The sequence below is a fragment of the Lepidochelys kempii genome, chromosome 13 (assembly GCF_965140285.1).
Source record: "Lepidochelys kempii isolate rLepKem1 chromosome 13, rLepKem1.hap1, whole genome shotgun sequence".
Taxonomy (NCBI): domain Eukaryota; kingdom Metazoa; phylum Chordata; order Testudines; family Cheloniidae; genus Lepidochelys; species Lepidochelys kempii.
In genome coordinates, this window is record NC_136392.1 from 16748049 (window position 1) to 16770888 (window position 22840).

General features: G+C 47.1%; 1 long non-coding RNA gene across 1 annotated transcript; it reads left to right on the forward strand.

The window, feature by feature from the left end:
• The first annotated feature begins 201 nt into the window (after positions 1-201).
• LOC140897111 (uncharacterized) lies at positions 202-13774 on the forward strand. The gene is made up of 6 exons (XR_012154683.2): positions 202-513; positions 5090-5134; positions 8735-8940; positions 10267-10443; positions 10768-10955; positions 12544-13774. It is a non-coding gene; the product is annotated as an uncharacterized LOC140897111 (long non-coding RNA).
• The last annotated feature ends 9066 nt before the right edge of the window (positions 13775-22840 follow it).

Below are 22840 nucleotides of genomic sequence, written 5' to 3' on the forward strand. Positions count from 1 at the left end.
TGGGCCGCGTCCGGAGCGTGTCTGCCGTGCGCCGGCGAGCCCAGCGCCGGCAGGTGCATCGCGCTGCAGCCCCAGGCGGGCCCCGCCTCCACAGCGGCGGCCTCAGCTCGGAGCACAAGCCCGGCCGGCGGCCGGCTCTCCGGAGAGCCGCCCGCATTCCGCCCCGCGTCTCGCCCAGCCCGCGGGGCTGGAATTCACAGCGCGCCCGCGCCCCGGCCTGCCCCTGGGCCCGCGGGTCCGGGCTTGAGCGCCGCCGGCTGTCACCCGCCTGAGCTCACTGCGGGGTGGCTCTGAGGGGCAGGTGCGCATTCCACGTGCTCGCTGTCCCGCCTGGCCCCGCGGGGCTCAGCCCGGCGAGACACTGCACAAATCGCTTCCCGATCAGATCCCCTGGGTACGTATCCGCCATGAGGTACGGAGTCTTCTTTATCTTTTCCCAGGCAAGGAAAAACTCATGGGAGCTGGACAAGAGGGGACATGACAGAGAGATACACAGTGACTGGCATAGAGAAGGTAAATTGGGTGCACTTCCTATTTAGCCTCTCTCAGCATACCAAGAACAAGGGGGGATGCAATTAAGCTGAAAGGCAACAAACTTAAAACTGAGAAAAGAAAAAATACTGTTTTATTCAACACATGCCTACCTGTGGGACTCCCTGCCACAGGATATTGCTGAGGCTAGGAGTTTAGCAAGATTCAATCAAACAAACAAAGAGACAGATATTTATAAGGATAATGAAATGCATAGTTACATTAAAAGATGGGGTTTAAAAATCTATATGACAATAATCCTCATTCTTCAGGACATACGTCAGTCATTACATGACTAGAGTTAGGAAGAAATTTACCCCTTTGAATTATCTGGTACTGGTCACTGAGGGGGCACTGGAGTAGCTCAGCTGGGACCATTGCTCTGACTCAGTCCAGTAATTCCTGTGTATAACTAGATAGATAAGCTAATCAATACAAAAGGAGTACTTGTGGCACCTTAGAGACTAACCAATTTATTTGAGCATAGTACTCCTTTTCTTTTTGCAAATACAGACTAACACGGCTGTTACTCTGAAACTAATCAGTACAGTAGCTGGGAGTACCTTTCCCAGACCTGAAGCAGAGCTCCGTGTAGCTCAAAAGCTTGTCTCTCTCACCAAAAGAAGTTGGGCCAAATAAAATATATTAACACACACACACAGAGTCTTTCTTGTGGCATTTCACAATTTCTGTTTCTAGACCCAGCTAGAAAAAAACACCACCAACACTTCTTCAAACAGTCCAGAGCCTCTGAACTGGACCAGCCCTTAAAAAACGGCAAAGTTCTGATGATGGTGTGTGTGGATAATGGCTTTCGTTCTGTCCTGAGGGAAACTTATTATGGAAGAGCTGGGTAGGACTCCAGGGTGCACGGATTGTGCTCAGGGAAGCATCTCTCACATCTAACCTTTGAACCTGATGGACTCTCAGGGATGGCGAGCGAAGTAGCAGCCCTGCCTGCAGGGCAAAGTCTGTACCTGAACACCTGTCTGACATAGTCTTGGAGATAGGGACAGTGGCGGGGTTAGGGTTACTTAATCCCAAAGCAGGTAAATGCAAGCAGCATCTTGCACAAGTGGCTGTTTTCGACATATTTAGGGGCTTAGTGGTAGCTCACAATAGGGAATGATTATAAATGCCTTTGGCTTTCACATAGTTATAGCTACACTGAGCACAGCAGTGTCTCCTTGAGTTTCCTGTGGGTGAGAAATAGGCAGCCTGGGTTTAAATCAGACCATTAGGATGACCCTGTAAAGCAGGAAAATAAGACAAAGTTTAAAAAGGCATCAGAAATCCTAATGGTCATGAAGCCAATGGACCCTGACATGCACTTTTCACAGGTCCCTTTTCAGGGTCTGTCTCCAGTTTTTACACTGACCCTGACTCATGTGTTTGTTGTTGTTGATGTTTTTTCTATTGTAGATTCACTGGCATTTATATTTTTTAATCAAATGCACTAATGTCAGCAAAGACTTTTATTTCCTTTTTATGGATCAGACTTTTAAGAAAGACTCCGTGTTGTGTTGTAAGCATTCCTAAATGACAAGGAAATCAGACCTGTCTTGGTAAGTAAAATACACGTCTAGGGTTCACCAGCTTGTGAGGGCACTGCTTCTTGCTGAGATGATAAACGCTGCTTTCCACCTCTAACATGGCAGCAGCAGCATTTCTAACCCGAGATTAGACTTTAATCTCCTGCTAAACAAGCATCAGTATGGAAATAACACGACATAAAATTTCTGTGGGAAGGTCTGATTCTTTCATGTACTGGTAGAATTTCATATGGATATTTCAATGTGTATTTCCTGTTGTTTGCTTTCTCTCTCATTTGGATGAGACATAAAGCAAAGGCCCAGGCCACCAGAGGTCAGTAACAATACCATGCCGCTTTTCACAGAAGAGTGCTAACCACAATGTCCTGATGAAATTTGAACTAATTGGGCTGGTCTTTATTAGAAAATTAAGTTGTGCTAGAACATGACCTTGAGGGTTCAGATTAATTCACCCAGATGATATTGTAGTCAGTGTAGACGTGTGTTCCGTGATGTTCAAGAGGGTGTCTGTCTTAGCACTAGACATGATGGAGGTTTGTTTAACACTGCAAGGTTCAGAGCCAAAGTGAAGGCGATCATCATAAGGGACTGATTGTTTGCAGATGATGCAACCCTTGTGGTTCACAGTATTGATGCCCTACAACATCTAATTACCAAGTTCTCTGATTCATGCAAAATCTTTGGGCTAGCCATAAGCTTGAAGAAGACAGTTATCATATATTAAGGCTCTTCAGAATCAATTCCAGATATCACCTTGGATGGTACTCATCTGGATGATGTTGACCAGTTTTGCTACCATGGTTCTACTGTTACCAGCAGTGTTGATGCTGAGCTCATTAGTAGAATCAGCAAAGCTACCAGGAACTTTGGTCTTTGCAAGGCAGAGCCTGGAACAATAACAATTTGTCAACTAAAGTGAAAATCCATATTTACAAAACGTGTGTTTTATCCACTCTTCTATATGGCTCAGAAACATGGATAACTTATGCCATACATACCAAACGACTAAACAGCTTTTATATCAGATGCTTGTGTAAAATTCTTCAAATAAGATGGCAGGACAGAGTGACAAATGTGGAAGTGTTAAATCATGCTGGTATGTCATTCATGGAAATGTTGATTTGTAAGAAAAGACTTGGGTGGCTTGGACATGTCAAGTGAATGCTGGACTACAGGATCCCGAAGAGTGTGCTGTACTCCGAAGCTCGTGGAGGGTGTAAAAAGAGAGGCAGACTGCTGTGCAGATTTTGAGCTACTTGGCGATCCTTCTAGGAGAAAATAAATGGACAAGGGTATTATTTATTAGCTGTGGATGAAAAATTCATAATGGAAATGAAAGTACCCAGTATACATCATCAATAAAAGAGGTGGATTTTGCTCAGACATTTGAACACTTTGTATAGGATTTAATAGTGATCTGATTTTCATAGAACAATCAACAAATGTTGGCACTGAATTGTGATCAGTCGTGATTGTGATTTCATTGCAAAACCGGGAAAGATCTGTGACTTTTTCTATTTGTGCAACCAAATTGCCATATGTGTAAATTTTCACAAAAGCAGGAAATACCAGGGGCAAACCCTGCAGAGCCATGATCTTGCCAACCTAGTCATTGCCAGCAAGCCTTTCATGTGGCAGAGCCTCATTGCCATCGGTGGAGCTACACATATGAGATGGGCTTTGGGCCTGAAACTAAGCTCACTTACCCTAATATGGCACCTGATCAACTCCATTAAGTTCAGGAGAGTTACTCCTGATTTGTACTAGTGTAAGCACGATTAGAATACTGGGTGAGGGTCTTCAGGAGCAGGCCTTGTTTGTTAACTCCTTAATGCCTACAAGGAAAAGAAGAAAAGATAAGTTTTGTTACAGTACCTCACTGAAGAAACAGCTTTAAAAGTTAATGGGAAATAACTATTATTCTCAGATGTTTTTAAGCCAGCCCTTTGGGCTGTGGGATAGTTTTACACAATGTGTATCCATATGTCTAGTGACTGCATGGAGTATACAGTCTTGTGTGCACTGGTCGGGGGACAAAGAGAGAACCATGAAACCAAACAAGCCGGGAGAGAAAATGTTGCATGGACACATGGGGAAGAGCAGCCTTTGGCCTATACCCAGACTGGAGACAAGGACTGTTTCTTTAATGCAGTTATGGTTCATTCTTGAGAAACAAATATGCTTTTCTGAAGATATCTTTTCTCCCAATGACCAACAGTCGGAAACCTGAATTCCTCATTTGTTGTCTGTGTGGGTGTTAAGAGCCCAGGGGAACATTTATACTATCTCACCTGCCCTGTCTAGGAATGCTGTTGGCATATTGTAATATCCAGCATCTGCTGTATGCCAGAACAATTGTATTAGCTCAACAGTCTATGCTAACTCTTATGCTAGAGTCCTGTACATCATGGAAATACTGGAGGGAAGGACTCCACCTTGGGGAAATAGCCAAGAAAGGAGAGAAAGCTAGGCCATGGTTATCAATCAAAGTGGGGCCATGTAACACCTTCTCACACAGAGAGCTTCTTGAAAGAAACTCCTTATTTTCAACACCTACTTAATGCTCTTTAAGCTGTGGCGTTCCCAGCAGACATTAGCTCATGCTGACTCTCACACTGGCATGTGTTGTTGCGTTCCAAGTCTCACGCCCATTCAGCAATGCATCCCGTAAAGTTTGTCTGCAGAGAAAGCAAGTGCCCGTGGAGCAACATCTGAACAGTGAGGCATGTGGTCTTGGAGGAATCTTACTGATGGCTCCCCTGAAAACATGGGGCAGCCTCACGCTTTTAAATCTGAGCCTTAATAGGATGGTCAAATCCTGCAAGATGTTCACCCTTGCATTTGGATGGGCGAATGCCTGGCTTACACACCTACATATTTGTCTGAGCATGCATGTTTGGGATTTGCAAATCCTAATAAAAAGTAACTGGTGGGCAACACAGACCCAGATTTAGTCCCATTCACAGAACTTTACTGTCTTGCCTAACCCTATCTTTTGATTCTAGGTTTCTGACTAGCCCATGATGGAGACTGGGAGGACATTTCTCAAGGTATGAGGCTGGACTCCTCTCGGGGTCCCGGGGGACACCTCCTGTGTCACGTCTATTGCTCTGATGTCTGAGCACTTTGGACCTGCGGGGCTGGTGATGGTTCTGCTGATGTGGAATTCTGAAGCCATACCATCTTCTGCTATTCTCTTCTCAGTTTTCTAAGGCTAAACAGAATCCAGCTGGGTCAGAACTTGGGTGGAAGGCCATCAGGAAGGGGCTGCTGTAACTTATGCTGCTGGTGGACAGCCCCTGTGAAACCTAGTGCCATTGGAGGATTGGTGTAGGAGATCTCCATATCACTCTCCCCACCCCGTCCTCCTCTGACACACCCTGTATATTAGGGTTAGGGGCAGTTAACACAGGAGCCAGCTCTCCTGGCTTCCATTTCACCAGGAATATTCTTTGCTGGCCAATTACACTCAGAGAGTCATATGCACAGGGACCAGATCACATAGCAGAGACTGGCTCAGGATTTCCTTTTTCTTTCATTCATTAGAGCCAGGCCCATGCTGGCACTAGGAACAGGAGAGATAAAACCATGTAACTATCAGGGCAATGAACAGCCTTGGATAGAAAGCAAATTAAATACTGTAATTGACAAATAGAGTTACAGAATAGCAGGCAGAAATCATTCTAGTGCTGTATAGAGATCCACTGCTAAACTGCATTGCTGCAACTTGCAGGTAATTTTTAATCATTTTGGGGGGTGGGGGAACACACACCATAAAGAGTCAGGAAAGGTTCCCAGAAGGGTAATAATTTCCAGTCCTATGGATCTTTCCAAACAGGATCTGAAAACATTAATTAAGCTTCACAGTACCTCTGTGAAGTAGGTAAATAGTATTATCGCCATGTTACATATAGCGAAACTGGGGCATGGAGGGCAGTGACTTGCCCTGGGTCACACCAGAAGCTGTGGCAGACCACAGTAACATGCTTTAATCACAAAATCATCCTTCCCCTTTGCTAAAAAGTGTTCAAAGAGTAAATGTATGTAGAAAGCCAGAAAACCTGGGATTGTATTAGCTGATGAAAGAGAGTGCAGAAGAGATACAAGTGGTGCTTATAGCACAGATAGTCTCTAACAATCAGGGTCTGGGACGAAAAGAAATAGCAGAGCAGGCAAAATGAGAATGCGGGCAAAGAGTTTCCAGGCAGAAAATACTGATGATTTTGTGGCCAAAGACAGTAGCAGAAACTACACAATGTTCAAGAAAGAGCTATCAATCCTAGATACTGTATGTGGTACCCACTGCCATAGTAGCTAAGCGCGTCATAGTCTTTAATATGTTTATCCTCACAGTTCCCCTGGGAAGTAAGGAAGAGCAATTACCCCATAAAGGTGGGGACCTGAGGCAGGAGAGATTTTACAGATGAAAAAATGGACACAAAGGATGTTTTCAAGCAGAGCTGGTTGATGTTTTTTGAATTTTGCAATTTAAAAAAATGATTTTCACATGATTTTCCCCCCAGCATTCTTCCCTCTTTCCCCATGAGTCAGCTGGTTGAATTTTGATAATTTTCAAATTTTGAAAAAAAGGGGAAAATTGTTTCTTCTTTTGTTGCAGTGTAGGAAGATCTTGTGGTTAAAGGACTGGAGGAAGACTTGGGAGATTTGGGTTCAGTTAAACTCCTTGGATGACCTTGGGCAAGTCACTTAATCTCTCTCTGCTTCAGTTCCCCAGCTGTAAAACAATAGTAACAATATTGCCCTCCCCACCTCTTCTTTCTCTTTTTGACCGGGTCTAGGTGACCTGTCCAAAAGCACAAAGCAATTTCGTAGCAGATTGGGATTATGATTATGATTGGGAAATTCCTGGCTCCTAGTTCCATGCTCAGGCCATTACTACTGCCTAAGTGCATAATGAAGTATGAAATATTTAGTTCAGGATTAACTATAAAACATCTCAGTGAAATGGACATAGTATTAATAGCACTAAACTAGGTGATTAGGACTTAGTATCCTAAACCACTTAGGCCTGATCTACACACAGAAGTTGCACCAGTCGCTCCTTTAGTTAAACTGGTACCAGTTCGTGTGCAGACCAGGCCTTGGGTGTTTTTGAACATTATGCCCGACTCTCAAGAATGAACTATAGTATATTAAATACCGCTGTGAACACAAGACTTTTGTCAGTAAAAGAGCCCCTAAATATACCATCTGCTCTCTGGTTCCTGTCAGCTGATGAATCTCAGAGCAGAGCACCTGGAGAACTAGCTTCTTGTGGCAGTGTTTTGATAATGTCTTGATTTAATACTGCTGCTGGACATGCTGTATTCATGTCTCAGAAAGGAACCATCTCAGACAGAAAGGCCTCTGGTGTAAGAAAGAAATTAGCTTATTCTTGAGTAGCCCTAGAGTCCCTCATTCTAGTGAGTAAGATCTCAGCAAGTATTGCTGTGGGATGGAGATGTCTTTGAGTTCCAATAATACTTTGTGCTTCGGTGGCACCTTTCACTCAAAGATCTGAAAAGGCTTTACATGTGTTAATGAAAGAAGCCTCACAGCATTCTAGGCCGGGGTGGGCAAACTTTTTGGCCCAAGGGCCACATCGGGGTGCGAAACTGTATGGAGGACCAGGTAGGGAAGGCTGTGCCTCCCCAAACAGCCCCACCCCCTATTTGCCCCCTCCCACTTCCCGCCCCCTGACTGTCCCCCTCAGAACTCCCGACCCATCCAACACCCCTGCTCCTTGTCCCCTGATTGCCCCCTCCTGGGACTCCCCGCCCCACATCACCCCCCCCACCCGGGATCCCACCCCCTATCTACCACCCCCCAGTCCCTGTCCCCTGTCTGCCCCGAACCCTATCCACACCCCCACCCCCTGACAGGCCCCCTGGGATTCCCATGCCTTATCCACCCGCTCTTGTTCCCCGATCCCTGACTGCCCCAGAACCTCCGCCCCATCCAACCACCCCTGCTCCCTGTCCCCTGACTGCCCCCCAGATCCCCCCCGCCCCTAACTGCCCCCTGTTCCCTGTCCCCTGACTGCCCCCCAGAGACCCCCTACTCAACCCTTGCACTGCCATGCGTGTGCTGCCCCCACCCCCTTACCATGCCACTCAGAGCGGCAGGGGCTCGCAGCCCTGCTACCCGCAGAACGGCGTGGCTGTGTGGGAGGGGGAACAGCGCAGGACGGGCCGGGGACTAGCTTCCTGGGCCAGGAGCTCAGGGGCCGGGAAGGACGGTCCCTCCGGCCAGATGTGGCCCACGGGCCGCAGTTTGCCCACCTCTGCTCTAGCCGGTAGGTGGGAACTACTGGCTTTTTTTTACATGGGCAAAGTGAGGCTTGGGTTAAAGAGCTACCCCAGGTCAGTAGCAGCACGATCACTAGAATGTAAAGCCTAGAATGTCCTACCCTTGCACTACTTCTGGTGCAGTTCCATCAACAAGAGCAGCAGTGTGAACAAAGGGCCTGTGCCCACCAACTTTGTTATGACTATGTGTCCGCTAGATTTGCTCAGAGCAGGTTTAAATGACAGTATGGTAGAAACACTAGCACGTTGATCTCTCCTCATTAATACCACTGGTACTTGTGCAAAGGTGGGGACTGTCTGGGAAAATCCAGTTTAATCTTTCTTTCTTTCTTTTTTATACAGCACAACTTACATACGGCACAACTGATGTTTTTCATTTTCAGACCACTTAAATTTTGGTAGCAACTGTATATACTCTTAACTGGAGACGTAAGTTCAGGTACATCCACCAGAACAAAGGAAGTGATTCATGGCTTCTGTTCCCAGCTTGCCTACTGAATGGAAGGATCATGTTGGTGTAGGCATGCTCTGTGCCTCAGTTTACCCATGTGAGATAAGTTAATGTATCACCCAGGGATGTTGTAGGGGTTAGAATACAGGTGTACGCTATCAATTGTGGCTGGTACATTGGCAGGTGTTAGCAAGCTATATAATTCCCTTGGAAGGTTTACAGAAAATGAGAAACTGCTTCTGTGCTTTTGCAGAAATCAGTCAGTGCTCTTGTCCAAGTGCTAAGAGTTTTAGAGACATCGGGTTCTGCTGTGGCCCCTTTAAACAGCTTAGTCAAAGCTTTGCCGCCTGGACAATCCCCGTAGTTCAGGGATGATGCATGGGCAGTGTAGGTTCTGCTACACCATGCCCCCACACATCGACCTAGGTACAGGTGTGCAGGGGGAGTGGCTGAGGATAAGAAGGGACATGTCAGGGCATGAGTGGGAGGAGCTGGATTGCTTTGTGCTCTGACTGCTCTGGGCTGTGGAATAGTCCACGGGCAGCGGTGGGAGGCCACTGTAAGTTATTGGAAGCCCCTGGAGCTGCTCTCACTTAAGCCAAGGGCTGTGCTGGCCCTGGGCTAGCCCAGACTCCTGAAAATACAAAGATAGCATAAAGCCACTTTTGACCCTACACCTCTTGGTCCCTGCAGCACAGAATCTGGCCCTACTGAAAACTTGTCTGTACATATAGAGACAAGATGGAGGAGGTAATAATATTCTCTCTCTAATATCCTGGGACCAACATGGCTACAACACTGCGCACAACATATCTATACTTATGGCATCTCCACCTTCTTCATAGGCTTCCTCGCACAGATCAAGGCAGCAATCAGCATCATCCCTTGGTCCCAGCCAAAATGTATATATAGGAAGAAAACCCTTCTGGGAACTGCTATCAAACACAAGCCCAAGGGGTCAGTTACCCCCGGCATATTCACCCTACAAAGCCACCACATGCCCTGAAGGAAAGGGAGCCTCCGGAGGGGCTGGGCAACATTCATGAGGATGCCTAAGCTAAGTGGGGGATAAGGGGGTTAAAAACTCATCAGAAAAGCTGCCAATGGATTTCCCAACCAAGACTGCAAACCCTTAAAGGTCCCATACATCACTTGCATAAGACTTTGAATCTTCTCTTTATTCTCCAAAGCTCACTTGTACCAGAGTTAAGGGTCAGGCTGGCTGGCTTTTGAGTGTGTCTGAAGAACACTCATGAAGAAGGGCATGCATCCGATGACGTGAGCTGTAGCTCACGAAAGCTTATGCTCAAATAAATTTGTTAGTCTCTAAAGTGCCACAAGTTCTCCTTTTTGCGGATACAGACTAACACGGCTGCTACTCTGAAACCTGAATAACATGTAGTGTCTTTTCTGTTACCTGCAGGAGACTCTGCACCTAGGGATATCCTCAGAAGGGAAAGGTTTTGACTTTGCAGCCTGGATGTCGTTTCACCAGAAGCTATGCAAGATAGATGAGGTCACTGCAAAGTATTCACATAGGATGTGATGCAGGAGTGGGATGGAGAGAGAAGATGGGTGTCCAGGGAAACAAGGACCTACTGTAAGATCCTCTAAGTCAGGGCAATAAGCAACTACAGGAACCTCCTCTTGGCCCCAGACAATGTTGGGTCTTTAATTTTGTATTTAGTCACATTAAACAGAATCATAAAGCAGCCAGCAGATAACAGACTACACGGCTGGGCTGCATGTTGGCACAGGCTGCAGTGTACAGTCCCTCTGCCTTGCTGCTCTTGATGTGACCATGCACCTGACTGGGTAGGGATGGAGTGATGTGAGCAGGGGTATTTCACATAAAACGATCAGCCAGCACCAGGTGAGTTAGTCCTGTGATGATAATCTTGTCTATCCATCTATGTGTTCTCAGGCACCACAAAGCAGCTGGAAACTACCTAATGGAACAGCTGGGGATTCCCCTATGCCAAGGGAATGTGACACAGAGCCCTCCTTGGGACCTGCCAGATTCAAGGATCTGACCTACCTTTATGCTGCACCCATTACTGTGGGATCTAGGCACCAAGTACAACACAATTGTACAAGAAGCTCTGTGTTCATGTGAGTTCCAGCCCAGTCCTATAGACGCGGGAGGTTCAAATAAAGCAGAATGCAGGGTTATCATCTGGCCTTTGGAGGTCTGCCCATTACTAAGGGCCAGGGTCTGACCTCAGTTACTCTGATGTAAATCTGGAGTAACTCCATTGGTTTCTTTGGGTTTACACCAGTGTAACTGAGAGCAGAATAAATCCAGTGTGGGGAATGGGCTAAACAACAGAGAAGAAGCAGCCAGCTTAGGAGGATGGGTGTCCTTTCTGAAGGAACATTTTCACTCAGGAGCTGCCAGCTTTGCCCAGGTGGGCACCCCAGAATCCCAGTCCCTTCCATTGCTGCATCCACTGCAGCCCCCATATACCCAAGGCAACAGCTCCCACCTAATTGCCAAGGAGGCATTTACAGACTGACAGTTTCACAGGAGGAGGAGATGGGGATGCAGGGGTTGCTTGGATATTTTTCTCTCCCTTTTTCCAGATTTCTGTGTGCGCTCTCTCTCTCTCACTCTCTCTCCACACTCAACACTTACATTCTAACTCCTCTCTTCTCGTCTTCTTTTCTCCCTTTCCCTCTCCCCACGTTTGCAGCCGCCTTGTGTTCTCCCCCCCCCCCCCCCCCGCTCCCGTCTCTTTGTTGTGGAATTCCTCCTTGGTGGCACGGAGCAGAGCGGCGCGGCATGCCAAACACTGTGGTGCGGCAGACTTTCTGTCTGCAAGGGGACTTCCTGTCCCTGCTTAGGACTTACTGCAAGAAACCAAAGACAGGCTTGTTTCCCTGCCTAACTGCCTGCTTGCTGACTGCACTTTTCTGTTCCGGCTAGGAATAATATACTGAGAGCTTGGAGGAACATAAATTGAGCTTCCAAGAGCCAGTCTAGTGGGGAGACTTTAATGGAAGGGAAAATAAATTGTGTACGGGACATTTTGGGAGGGGTGCAGCGTTGACAGGGCAACGCAAAGAAAAAGCTCCTCTTTGTTGCCTGTAGAAAGCACACGTGTAGAATTTGTTGGTTCAGGACAGCAGGGGAAAGAGGCCTTTAAATGTTGCTGTGTATGAGAGCTACAGGTCTCTGATCAATCAAAGCACATTAAATACCCCAGCATTCAGCTTGGTCTTCAGTGTGGGGGCTTAACCTTAGAGACAAGACGCAGCCCATAGGACACCAGCCCTTGCCAGATTGCCACCACAGTGCATGAAGCCTCCCAAGGCCTTGGTGAGCCAAGGGGATGTTGCAATGCAGCGAATATCTGATGACACGCTGAGAGAGGATGTTGTCCTGCCCTGGATGAGGGCTGCACGTTTCTGATTTCTCTGCACAATGCTGTGATTCAAGAACTTCAGCAAGGCGCATGAGTCATGCTGCGAATTTCCCCCGAACGGTCAGACTTGTAAATATGCTGGCCTGTGCTAAGCCACTCTGAAAATGTCTTGTGCTGGGGGGTAGTGCTCGCTGCTTCTCCCCTCATTCCTGGGACTGTGTGCTGGGGTGCGGTGCCGTGCGTTAGGCGAGCTGTCTCAAGCCTTTTGTAAAGGACGCTTGCGGCTCACAGGCTTTTCTGTACTGACCTGAGTGCATTTATTTACTGACCCATAGTCGCTCGCAGGCAGATGCAAGTGACCACCTGACACACACTGACATCCACACCGACCCTACTTGAGGAAGAGAGCAATGAAGTCAGCAGCGTGGTGGTGCAGAATTTGGATGAGGATAAAGAAAGTCGAGCCAGGTGTTATCTCTATATAGATCATCAAAAAAGAAATCTAACACCTGATAGCTAGAGATGACAGCAGTCCCACCTGAACCTCTCTTCCACATGCATTGGTCTTTGGGCCAAATTCTTTCTTTGTTCCACGGGTGTAAAGTTACAGTTGCCCAATTGCCTTCCTTTGCAAAGTGCCTGCCAGCCACTGATTCCTTCCCATCATGGGGGCTGTCACAGTCTCAGACAATGATTTCAAAGGGTGACCCTGCCTGGGTGGCCCAGCCCCACCATTGGTCTACGTGCTCCAGTCGACCAGAGAGCAAGCAGCAGGGTGATCCTGTAGCGCCTAGAGGTCCCTATTGTGCCAGGTGCTGTATAGTTGCTTAGTAGGGGATGGGGGGCTGGAGCAATTTGTACAGTAGGGGTGCTGACAGCCATTGAACCAAACTGTAAACCCTGTATAGGATGGAAACCACTTCAAGCCAGGGGATGCGGCAGCACCCGCCAAACCCGTAGTTCCAGCACCTGTGGTAGGGGAACAGACCTTTCCCCGAAGACCTTCCAATCTAACTACACAGGAGATGAAGGAGATGGGACTTCACAGAGCAGCAGAGACAGGAATAAAGCCTTGGTCTCCTGGCTCTCGGGCCAGTGTCATAGCTACTAGCCTGTCGGGCCTCCCCGAAAAAGCCCGGGACTTGGGTTCTTTTCCTGGCTCTGCTTCCCACCTGACACTGAGCAAGCCACTTAACACTGAAATGGGGATAATAATACGGACCTAGTGCACATGCTGAATCCATTTGTGTCTGCCAAGCACTTGGAGGTCCCTGGACAGGAGAGCAGGATGTTACTATGATGCAGTGAGTGACTCAGAACTTTTCAAAACTACATTCCCAGGCATGAAGTGCCCCACGTTGCTCTGGCTGGAGAGTTCTGGGAGTGGCTTGCTACTGAAGCTAGCAATCGCATACGTTGATCAACAGGGATCACTCAAGGGTTACATGTAACACTCCTTTCCGGCTCAATAAGGGCCAGGCTTGCTGTCTGCATGCCATTGCTCATCCCAGTATTGATGGGCCAAACTCTAGTGCCCAAATGTGTCCCAATCTCCCCATCTGTTTGCTAACTAGAAATACATTTGAATCCAGCTGTGGTTTATGAGTCAGTCAAAGCCCTAGGCTAAAGCTGCTCTGGGCACTGTGCAGAAAACAGGAGAGCTGCGTTGCCTTGGGAGGAACACGTCTCTGCAGGCTGGAGTCCTGGGTGTTTTACTGAATATCAGCTAATTGAAAACTTGCACCTTGCAGAGCTTGGTCATCCCATTCCAGTGCAAAGGCCCCATCTCCATCTGCCTCCCTCTCCTGGTTTCCTCTTTCATGTGTGTGTTGCGGAGGAGGTGGGATGTGCCATTTGCACTTAGCTGTCCTGTTTCCTTTGAGAGGAGATATATCATGGAGTGCATCTGACTCGGGTTCTCTGTCTATGCCATATCCTGCTGAGTAACCCTGGCTTCCCATCCATACATGGGGAAGAGTTGGATAAGAGGCTTTCCCCTCTGTTATGCCTCCTCCTCTCTTAGCAAATACCATTCCTGCTAATGCTGGTATGCAGAAAACTTTCCAGCTCTCTGACTAATATCAGAGTCACTGGTTTATCACCCCATTCTATAAACAGGGCTATGCCCTTTTATTAGAGACACAGAGCAATTGTTCAGTTATAGAATAACATGAATATTCTGCCTTGGCAGTAAGAAAGCCACCTACCCTTTCTTGGCTTCATCAAGATATTTCTCCACCTATGGGCTATGAGAGTCCTAACCTAAAGGGTACAGTGTTGGTATCTGCTGTTATGCAGATGTTGTGTTTGACCCCAGCAGAGGCTGCACTTCTTTGACAGGTAACACAATTCTTCTGAAAGACGAAAAAAGATTGAACTGGAGTTACCCACACAGTCTCCACCTTTTCACAAGTACCAGTACAACTATACCACTTTTGGGAACAAAGGAGCTTTATCGATGGAAGTCAGTAAGCCTTTCAAGTTGTGGAGATACAAACATTAGAAATAATGAAACTTTGCTTTTCTAGAGCTCCTCCCACTCCAGGATTTTAAATGCCTGCACAGTGATTAATGCAGTGAACCTGCAACACTCTGCGAGTGAGTTATTAGCCCCCTCCCTGCATTTTACAAAGAGGAAGCTGCGGCACAGAGCAGTGATGTGACTTGCCTAAGCGCAGGTCTTTGCATTCCTACGCCCGTGCTCTGGACAGTAAAGCCTCCTACCTCTCCTGGGCAACTTCTGAAATCAACGAGGGTCACCCACATTAGAAAATGGATCCATCAGTGCTGTCCGAGTGCCTGCAGAGGATTCGCTGCCTCTCACACCCTGAAACGCATGAACAGCAACCCAGGGTGTTAAGTGGGAGCATTAATCAGCTGAAGAGGTCAGTTTCCAAGTGACCTTTGCTGTTCTGTTGGCAGGTGCAGCAGGAATTCTGTGCGATGCTAATGATAAGCCCTCACCCTGTTTAGGCTAGGCAGCATGGACATTTCTTGTACTGCTAGGAGTCTGCTTCTGTGCATAATGAACATGGCAGAAACAGCCAGTAAATTAATACATGTTGGGCCAATTTTGTAAAGTGCTTAGGTGAGCAACTGCATATGCCATTCACACACCGAGCTGTACGTGCAAGCAACCGGAACAGGCCATTTCTACAGACGATTATCCAATCCACATACATGTGCACAGTGACAAGTGTGCAAATGCAGATGAATCAAATGTGATGGTGCAAATGCACATGCGATTGTGTGCCCTAAATGCCTTAAAAATCTGGCCCTTTCTGTTTGCTCCTAGCCATTAAAAATCTCAGCTAAAGGAGTGGCTTGATTCAGTGGGCTTTAAAGTCAATATCTTCTTTCAGGTTCCCAAATCTTTACATGCTATTTCCAAAAGAAACTAACAACAACAAAAAAGAGCAAGCAAACCAGAGCGTGCCAATATGGCTCCATAGTGCCTGTGCGTATAATGTAAACAGTCTGTCTCTGCCTGGAGCTGCCTTTGTTCAGCGTTACTGGATTCCTAAGTGACTCATGAATGACTTCCTCCTTTTCGCCAAGTCTGATCTCAGGCTCATTCACAAATCTGTCTCCCTTTGTGGCAATGTAAATAATGGCTGAGTGATCACTTTGGGAAAATGAGAAGGGCATTTCCCTCTTCTTCCCCCTCCCGCCGTCCCAGTGCCCAGTCCTGGGCAATGTGCAGAGATGAGATTTTGGAGAACACAATAAATGCATCTACCCCAAACGCTGACCAAGCGGTACACCGTAATGCCAGCGACCTATTGCCATTTATAAACCGCTTGTCACTAGCATGAGGAGAATGTATTTTGGGGGGATGGACGGGGGGGATGATTTTCCAGCCATTAACACCTTGTCTGATTTGGCCTCTAGCGTAGTATCAATGTAATATTAGATGCATCTGCTGTTAGGAAACTCCTGGTGGGCCAGCAGCAGCAGCAACGTGATCATTGTTGCTGTTGTCAGCATTTATTTATCTTATGGTAGCACCTAAAGACACCATTGTGATGGATGCGGTGCAAATGAGTAAAATATTAAACTTGTCCCAAAAACATACAATCTACTTAGTCTAACTAGACTTGACCTCTTGGCAATGATCCATCTTCTGTGACTGATATCTTTCCAAGTCCACAGCCTCCCATGAAGCAAGGAGCCATCCATTACTTAAGCATTACCCTTCTGAGAGAAATAGGTCATAACCATTTACTTATTGTTTATTGTTAAACGTGTTCTGAATCCTTGACAGCTGAACAGACATGGTGCTGTCCAGCACAAAATCACATTTACCAGGGCAACGCATCATAGGACTGAGCAAACTAGCTCAGCTCCAGTACAAACTGACCCTCAAAAATATGTCTAGAATTTGAATTCACACTAGACATGGAGCCAAGTTCGCAAAATTCAGCTATAGATCCAGATCCAAACTTCCCCGTAGCTTTGCGGTGTTTGGATCAGGATTTTGGTTCTGTCCATTGTAAGAATATAGGCCAAAGTTCAGATCTGGATCCAAATGTGTCAGCACTGGGGTTTAGGTTTGAGCCCACTCCTAGAAGCAAGAGTCTCTATGCTGCCTATTGTGGTACCATGCATGCATCATTATTGTTTGAAGAATGGAAACTGATCCTTTCTATGGGAAAGAATTCCTTCACCCTGCAAGGAAGTCCAAGAGCAGGTGATAAAATGGTGACCTGAGCAAATGGCAGGTCTTTCATCTCCACTGCAGATTGCTGCATTCAGGAGAGCTGTGGGTAACATGGCTTCCATCTCGTCACCTCCTGGAGCTGCTACTGACATACCAGGGCCACCTGGCTCTGCTGGTTCCCACTGTAGATAAACAGACTGCAGCCCTTTTCAAAGCCCGGGGGTGAGCTGGCTGCTCTGGGAGGAGAGAGGAGGTGCTAATTGATTCAGTGCAGTTTGACACCTGATAGGATTCAGCTCAGCGGTAATCGACAGAGGCTCATGCCAGCCACACTGGGTGGAGATCGGGTAGCTCCCCTTGAGGAGAGGCGCTGTTATTTTGAGCAGTTACTCAGCTTTGTATTACTGTCACGAGCAGCAAGAGGCCTGGCCGTGACTCCAGATCCTCTGAGCTTTGGGGAGGGTCTGCATTTAGATGCAGCCTCACCACGTGCTGCTCTGCCCCATCTCTTGTCACTAGTTGTACTACCCCACAGCCGGAGCAATGCACACCAGAGCGCACTGCACCAGCGTCATGGGGTCGGCTTCTGCTGCGTGTTAGGACTGGATTTTTGAGGCTTGTTTCTGTTCTTTTTTGAAACACAAATGGCTTGATTTTTAGAGTTCAGCTTTTGCATGTGCTCAGCACCTCTCACTGAAGTTAATGGAGATGGTGCTCGGCACCTGTAAAACCAGGCCCTTTTCTCCTGCCCCCAGAAGTGGGAGCTGCACTCAGCTAGGAACTGAACTTAATTTTTCATTCAAGGAAAGGTACAAGACTGAACCAGCTCTGCCTTCTTGCCTCTCTCTTCAGTGGTGACTCCTTTGCTAAACTCCCCCTAGTGTTCTCAACTATGTATTGCATTCATGCACCCCTGCTCTATTCTTTTTGCTGTAGATACAAGCGCTGGAGTTACATTGGCCATGCTCTAGCCAGTGCTGGGACACCCAGTGACTGGCTGAGTTAGGTTGGTGGCACTGAATTTTTGTAGAGGAACGTAAGTACCCTGTCCTCACCTGTAGCTCCCCATGCACTTCTAGCCGAGCCTGCACACATCTCTGCCAAAGCTCCTCAGTCATGCCCTGCGGCAAGACTTTTCAGTGAATACTGTTTGTGCATTTGTTTCTTTTACCATCAGACCTTCACAGGCCAGGATGGGAGATAAATTCAATCCCTGTGATAGCAAACCAGAACTGATGCTGGGAAAAGGCAATAAAACTACTAGCTTACTTTACGGCCTTCAAGGAGACTCCAGACAACAAAGTGCTGAGGTGGAAGGAGGGTGGGTATTGTTGCATCACTGTCCAGGTTCCTGGAAGAGAGATCTAAGCCTTGCATGAGCAGATCATTCTTGCTGTAAACACAGATGGGGTCCTGTCACTGGAAAGATGCTGATGCCTGATACACTGGAGAGCTATAAAAAGGCAGTCTCTCCCCAGGAAAATGTGACCGTCCATGCCCTGTCAGGGTCAGTGAGACTCATGCACAGATCCCTGCGTTAGCTTCCACACCAAATCCTTCTTGACATTTTAGCAGAGGAAATATGTGCATGGTGCTGCTAGGGATGGGCCGTTTCTCCCCCCTGGGGCTTTCCTTTACTTTCTTTGCCCTATTTTGGTAAGTAAGAATCACTGGTGGAAATTTATGGCTGGTGTTATGTAGGAGGCCAGACTAGAGAAGATAATGGTGCCTTTTAATGTTAAAGTCTTTGGGGCCAATTCAGCATCCACTGAAGTCAATGGGAGTCTTTCCACTGATTCTTATGGGCACTGAATCAGGGACTGTGAATATACAAATCCATTTAGACATTCACATACCTGACACTGGATTCTAGGAGGGAGGGCAGCAATTTTGTATAATTTACATGTGATTCCCAAAGTAGCTGTACTTTTTCCATGAAATATGAAAATCTGCGCTACATATCGTATAAGTAGGAGCAGGTTAGGCCTTTTCCTAACTGACCTATGCAGCCTTCTTTCTTTCTTTTACCGTTCTGTCTATTCAGCTACAGTTCTCATTGGCAGGGTCCTTCCCGCTTATCCCGTAAGGTACATGGGAACCATTCCCACTGAAGTCAATGGGAGCCCCACACACTCAGCTGCAGGAACGAGCAGGCTCTGGTGGTTGTGGTTGCCAGACAAGAATATAAACATTGTCAACGTTCATTCGTTACGGGTTGGACTGTCAGAAGCACTTGGTGGGGGCCTCTCTCTGCTCTTCATGAAAGCCAATGGTAAAACTCACATTCACTTCAATGAGAACAGAGTTAGGCCCATGCCAAGTGCTTCTGACAAGCCCACTCCACGTACCTGTGTAACAGAAAGTCAACATAGGTCCAAACCAAAGCCAAGGACTGGGTTAGGCTCATCTGGATCTCGATTCTGATATTGCTCCGATCTTTGTACCCTGGCTTCATCACTATTATGGGAAGAGCCAGAAACCTCAAATATCTTTGAAATCTGGATCTCAAGTGTGAACCATTTTCCCTTCTGCTGTAATTCCAGGGCAGTCAATAGGATTACTCCAACAGGGAATTTGGGCTTATGTGTCCTCAACCCACCTTTGCCAAGAGCTGATTTTCCATGCGTAAATGGGATTTATCTCATGTGCTCATTCTGTATCACTATCTATTGCTCTCCCTCTCTTTCTCACTATGCAGCCTACCTTTTCCTCTCTGTCTGTGTCTGACTCAGTGTCTCTCTCTTTCCCTCTGTCTCTCCTACCTCCTGCCTCTTCTCAGACAGCATTAAATGGCCAAAAGAAGAAAAAAGCTTGAAAATTCCAGGCTGCGTAGCAAGCTGCATCCCCCTCCAACCCTGCAGCTAAGAGCTAAGGGGTCAGGAGAGGCCTCACTCAAAGAGCTGTGTTGACACAGGCTGGAGACCTGGCAAACACCACCCTGATTTGCAAAGATTCAATTTACCATCCCAGCATCACCACCTAGGTGCTAATAAGGGCATTTGCTAGTTCATTCAAGTGCTGGTAATTTATGCTATCCCTAACTGCTAGGAAGCCATTTGGAGACTCTTCGAGGTGGGGAAAACAGATTTTTAGAGGTTTCCTTAGAACTAGGGGTATTTCAGAGTTTGTGAATCTTGGTTCTTGTGCCTGGATCTTGTGCCTCCCCCTCCCCCACCCTGAAGCAATGGAGTGTAAGATAGGGAGGGTTATTTTAGGCCCTGCTACTCATCTCTCAGTCTATTGAATGTACCAGTTAAATGCCCCCTCCCCCCACAGATTTCCCTTCTTGTTCCCACTGCTGCCCACTGTATTTACATTTCCTAGTCTGGGCTCTGTGCTGGAGTGGATTCTGTGATGGCGTAGGTTGGATTAACTGAACTGATTCTTAACTCTGCTTCATAAAATCCCAGGACAGGAGGGAGGCTGCTAGGAGAGATGGGAGGTCTCTGTGAGCATCCTTGGGAGCAGCAGCAGCTAGGGAAAAATCCCACTCTTTTATTGGAAATACCAGAAGCTAAGAAGGTCCCAAATGGGGACCAGTTAGCTGACATTTAGGTAAAGGGTGCTCTTTGGGTAAAGGGTAAAGGGTAAAGGGTGGGTATGGGTAAAGGGTGCTCTTTGATGAGCAAAAGGAATCTCTCCTGGCAGCTGAAACCAAGTGAAAGAAATGTGTCTTTTTGGCAGCTGCACAGGGCTGGTTTGAATATTTTGATAAACAATGTTCTTCTTGCCACCATGACTCTTTAAGGAGGTCACTGCAGAAAGGCATGATGGGAAAACTCAAAATCCCTATAGTCTAAGACTGAACAGAAAGACAGGGCTACTGTGGAATTTGGGGAAGATAATCTTGAATGTGGGGGACTGGAGCTACACTGCATGCTTTCACCAGATTGCTGATGACTGAGCATAATGTTAGATGACAGATATTACAGTGATGGATGCAACTGATAGATTAGATGTTTTGCTTCTGCCTGTTTTTGAAAAGGGTAGTCTGTCTTATTTCTGCCGACAGAACACAGTAAAATATTCCTTTCAAGAAGGTACATTTCTCTCTAGTGCCCCCCAAAGCCATGGTGATGTTTTAGGACATGTTTGATTATACATATTAAAGATGCATCAGATGTTAAGAAAATGATCAATGTAAGTAAGAGAGGGTATTAGCCACAAAAATCTTGCATCTGGATCTGGAATTCAAATACACCAAAGAACAAGTCTTCAAATCCAGGGGGTTTCCTCAGACCCATTTCTACTTATAAAAGGGGTAAAAAAAACAAAGCAAACAATGAAGCATTTTCTATGGTCTCCTGAAGTGACTGCAGATCTTGTTTCCTTTAATATGTCTGAAGAACTTGTGTTACTCATGAAATCCAGCATGCTATGGAATGAATCCAACCTGGAGGCAAAGGAGAAAGGAGACATGTAAATGGACAGAACATACAAGCAGAGTTTTGCCGGGACACATAAGTATATACCTCATTTGTGGAAAATGTCCCATTTAATTAGAACCATGGGCTTCTACAGCCTCATTTTAAAGGTCACAATGACTAAATAGTGGGTATGGAGGTCTCCTGAGACAAGGCATCAGTAGACAATGACTCCCTTACCTCTCTCTTGATTGGCAGCACAGCATAGAGAGTCTGTGTTTGTTCCCCTCTCTGACCTAGGTGATGGACTGCAGCCTCTTACCACGTGTTTTTCAGTGACCTGCACCAGCCCAAGGAATGCCTGCCCAGTATAGGACACATCAGTACGGGTGAGTCAGAGGCCATCAAACAGTCAAGCTCTGTTGTTCCTGCATCAATCATCCAAGACAGAGAGCTGTCTCACCCACACTGTTATTTCTTCTGCCTCCAGCCTTTGTTGCTTCAGATGTAATACGTCTGGCGGGCTCAAATGTCAGAAATGAATCAGAACAATTGGTAGGACCATCACCACCTCTTCCAGATGAACCTCATAACTGACCAGTGAAGGCTGAAGAAGAAAGAGAGGAAGCACACAAGTCAGAGAGCAAACGGGAGGTTAATTGGAAGGGCTCTCTTCCATAGCCTCTTCTAGGTGTTCTTGCTTCCCCTCCATTGCCTTATAATACCACAATGCTCTCATTCAACCTGTTAGGGCAGGGACAGCCTGTAAAAGGGGACTGGAAAAGTTTTGGATTTGTGTGTCAGAGGAATGATGGGTGTTTGGAGCTGAAGGTCCAAGGTTCTAAACCCAGTGCCTGATGTATGCTGTTTGCAGAGTATTCATGTCCATTTTCTGCAGTGTTTGCATTTGTTGCAAAGGGTAAAGTGAATTACCCAAGCTCTCACAACATATCAACAGCAAAGATAGGACTAGAACCCACCTACTTTAACTGCCAATCCTATGCCTACACCATAGGCCCATGCTCCCTCCTGTTTAGCTACTATATCAACTTATGTAGATCTTTTCAGACCACCTACTACCAGCATACCTAGGTGCCAGGCATGTTTAATTAACTCCCAAAACACAGACCCCACACTGTCTCTCTGTACGTCCAACTATGCAGCAGGCTTGTGGACAAGCTCTGGAATAGTTGTATTTAGTGAGAAGAGATGAGAATGCCGCTACCCTGAGGCTCTAGCGGCGACTCAAAAGGCCCAGGGCACTCCAGTAGTGGTGGCCAGGAGCCCTGAGCCCTGTAAGTCACCGCCAAAGCCCCATGGTAGTGGTAGCTGGGGCGGCGGCTGGGAGGCCTGTGGCTCTGGTGGTGATTTAAAGGGCCAGCGGGCTCTGCCTGCGGTAGCAGCAGCCAGGAGCCCCGGGACCTTTAAATCACCTCTGGAGCCCCATGGAAGCTGTAGCTGCGGTGGCAGTTGGGAGCCCCGGGGCTCTGGCAACGATTTAAAGGGCCCAGGGCTCCAGCTGCGGCTGCCAGGAGCCCAAGGCCCTTTTAAATTGCCCGTCTGAGGAAGCTGCCCCCTGCCGCTATGGTTGGCTGCGTACTGGCTCTT